Here is a 3,470-nt window from a genome sequence, read left to right on the forward strand (position 1 = left end):
AGTGGTAACATTGAGGTGGTTGCCATTGCAGTCATATCCTACCAGGCCGTGTGTTATTTTGATGAGGGTGAGTACGATGACTAGGCAGTTCATCTTCCTATCAACAATTTATTAAATCGTTTCTTACTCTCGGGTTTATTAGAAATAAGAATAACTTTTTATTATTATTATTAATATATAAAAAAAAAGTTTATATGTTTTTTTTGTGTTTTTTTTTAATATTATTATTTTTTTTTTTTATTACAATTATAGCTTGTCTTTGAATATATATATATATATATATATGTGCGTGCAATGGTAAATATGACGGCTTATTTTTATGAGTCACTTGCATTATCAATGGAAGTGAGTGTTATAAATATCGCCTACTTTACAACATGCGTGTATATGTATTGTTAAACATAAGTGAAAATTATATGTATAGTTATAAATGTTGTTTGTTTACAGGTGGATAGCAAAAGTATTTGGTTTCGTGAATGGCGTACAGGTGCTTTACAGTTCTACGGTGCGGATTGCTATTCCTAGAACTAAAAAAAAAAAAAAAAATTTCTTTCGAGATGAGTCAGATTATTGTAAACGATAGTGCATGGGAGGATTTTCTGCAGAGATTCGAAATGCTCTCTGGATTCCTCGTGAAACGTCTGGACAACACCTACATGTTCTTCCATCCGTCGTTCAGAGAATGGTTGATGAATTCGCCATCAGTTCTGTACACACATACAAAAATAGTTAATATATATATATTATATTTTTTTTTATATATATATGTTTCATTCGGACCTGTTCTTTGTATGAATACTGTATCTCTGTATATAATATAATATATATAATATGTTATAATTATGTTAGTTGTTATTTATTATATATATTTTCCTTAACTCTCTCCCCCTTTTTCTTGTGTGTTTTTTTTTTATTAGTACCTAACATTGCTATTATGATGCTGTATTACATTGCATTGGCTGTTATTTGTATGTGCGCGCGACGAATTTTTCAACATGGTCGCTCGCGTGTCTCTTTGGTATGGCTTTGGCTTAATGTCAACAGTAACGTGTTGTTGAAATAGCTAATTAATTGTTAATCAATATAATTTTATTTGGTAGTGTTCTGTAATATTGTTTTGTGTATTGTGTTACCAGTTATTTCGTGTGGCATAACTTTATTCCTTTGCACTGAGTTCAATCATGTCTTGTCGCCAATATTCAGTTAGTCCATCTTGGTTAATTTCTAACCCATTTATGTGGTTATTGACCTTTCCTTATTTTCCCTATTAATTTATTATTGCATGTACTTGCTATTTGTTATTATTTTATGTAATGGAACAGTTCCTTATTAGTGATTAAAATTTATTTGTTAGATTAACATTGTCTGTAATTCTTCAGATTCTACTCTTTCGATGCTGCGTCACTTACCTAGATCATTCCCACAACATCATCCGATTCTTTGATATGCCTTGGATACTTACTATGGTTGCCTTCAATCGTCTTATATCTGTGGCCATAAAGATACTGTTTAATTTATTTAATTTAATATGTGTTTAATGCATTGTGTGTGCGACCGCTATTGTGCATTACAAAGTCCGCTTCTACATATTAGATATAATAATATAACAATACTACGTAGATTAATACATAATAAAATATCCTTTTACTCCGGTTATATTTATTACTAACTCTCAATTAATCTATCTTGATTATTTTCTAACCGCTTTCTATACTTTATTAGCTATTTTATTTCTTCTTATTAACCTGCGAAATTCATGCATGTACACTTCCTTGTATAGTGATTAATTGTTCACGAGGTAGGTTGCACTTTCACTGTTTTAGTTATTCGTTGAACTAACACGTTTTACGTTCAAACAGTAATTGGAGCACTCGTAATAAACCTTTTCTTTTCAAGTTTCCGCTATCTGTGTTATTCAACGAACAGTGCCATGCTTCCACAGTATTGTTATAACATTTAGTACTGTTGTATTTTGCATTAAGGCAATTGAAGTTAATTTGTTCATTTATTTTTCAGCTGGCTGTTGTACATGGTGTTCCGCAAACAGGGAGCCATAACCTATTTTGCACGTAAACCTTCTCGTATGATGATTACTTGTTCACAAGGTAACTTTCACTTTCACTCTTTTAATTATTTATTGAATCAACACGTTTTATATTCAAACAATGATTGGAGTACACATGATAATTTTCCTTTTTTTCTTTTTAGGTGTTCACTATCTGTATTATTCGACGAACAGTGTCACACCTCCTTTTGATTTATCCACAATATAGTTATAACATTTAGTAACCTTGTATTTTGCACTGAGACGATTGAAACTAATTTATTCACTTATTTTAGGTAGCTGTCGTACATTATGTACCACGAACAACGATCCATAACCTATACTTGCACGTACACTTTCTTGTATGTTGATCACTTGTTCACAAGGTAACTTTCACTTTCACTAGTTAATTGTTCATTGAGTTAACACGTTTTATATTTAAGCAATAATTGAAACACATATAATAATTTTCCCTTTTTCCTTTTAGGTGTTCGATATCTGTATTATTCGACGAACAGCACTACAACATACACTACTGCACTACGTTGCCCACTGAAATCATTTTATTCATTGTTTATTTCAATTATGCGCTAGTTTTAGCTTGTTTAAGTGCACTGTTCGCGGAATCCCTTTTACTTCAATCTTGACGTTTTGGTTCTGCAGGATTTCTAGCACTTTATATGGTCCAGTATATTGATCGGAGAATTTTCCTTTACTGGGTTCTTTTAGTAAATATATCGAATCTCCTACTTTAAAATCCTGGGGGTTGATTCGTCGGTCGTAATATTCTTTTGATCTTAGTTTGGATTTTATTAAAATTCGTTGTACGGTGTTAATTTTATCGAACAGGTCTTCGAGATATTCTGCGTATGTTGGTTCCATGTTCTCTTCGATTATTACTTCACCAGTAGGTTCTCTGGCTAAATGTCCAAAAACTAATTCGTGCGGGGAGAATTTCGTTCCTTCGTGTACAGAGGTATTATAAGAAAACATAGCTAATTCTACCCATTCGTCCCAATTTCTGGAATTTTCAATGTATAATTTGAGATATTCAATCAGTACGTGGTGAGATCTTTCGATTGAACCGTTACTTTGTGGATGATATGCCGTCGTGGTGTATTGTTTGATGCGGAATCTCTTTGCTACTTTCTTCATTTGTGAGGATGTAAAGTTCGTTCCTTGATCAGTGAGAATAGCTCTCGGTGATCCGAAACGACAAATAAATCGCTTTACAAAAGCGTCCGCTATCTCGGCTGAAGAGATTCCTCCTAGTGGAATCCCAATTGAGTATTTTGTTAATAAATCTTGGATGGTTAATATATATTCATTTCCCTTTTGAGTTTTTGGTAATGGTTCTACAATATCCATACTAATTTTATCGAATGCTTTACCTGGTGTGTCTGTAAGTACCATTGGTTGTTTTGCT

The 3,470-nt window shown here is 32.5% G+C and overlaps 1 long non-coding RNA gene across 2 annotated transcripts; it reads left to right on the forward strand.

Annotated features, from left to right (window-relative positions):
• Nucleotides 1-1,817: 1,817 nt before the first annotated feature.
• LOC117212143 lies at nucleotides 1,818-2,366 on the forward strand. Of its 2 annotated transcripts, none has more exons than XR_004488403.1 (3): nucleotides 1,818-1,941; nucleotides 2,017-2,105; nucleotides 2,341-2,366. It is a non-coding gene; the product is annotated as an uncharacterized LOC117212143 (long non-coding RNA). The 2 variants fall into 2 exon arrangements; XR_004488402.1 differs by lacking the exon at nucleotides 2,341-2,366 and adding an exon at nucleotides 2,209-2,234.
• The last annotated feature ends 1,104 nt before the right edge of the window (nucleotides 2,367-3,470 follow it).

The sequence above is a fragment of the Bombus bifarius genome, unplaced genomic scaffold (genome assembly GCF_011952205.1).
Source record: "Bombus bifarius isolate JDL3187 unplaced genomic scaffold, Bbif_JDL3187 scf7180000008280_frag, whole genome shotgun sequence".
Taxonomy (NCBI): Eukaryota; Metazoa; Arthropoda; class Insecta; order Hymenoptera; family Apidae; genus Bombus; species Bombus bifarius.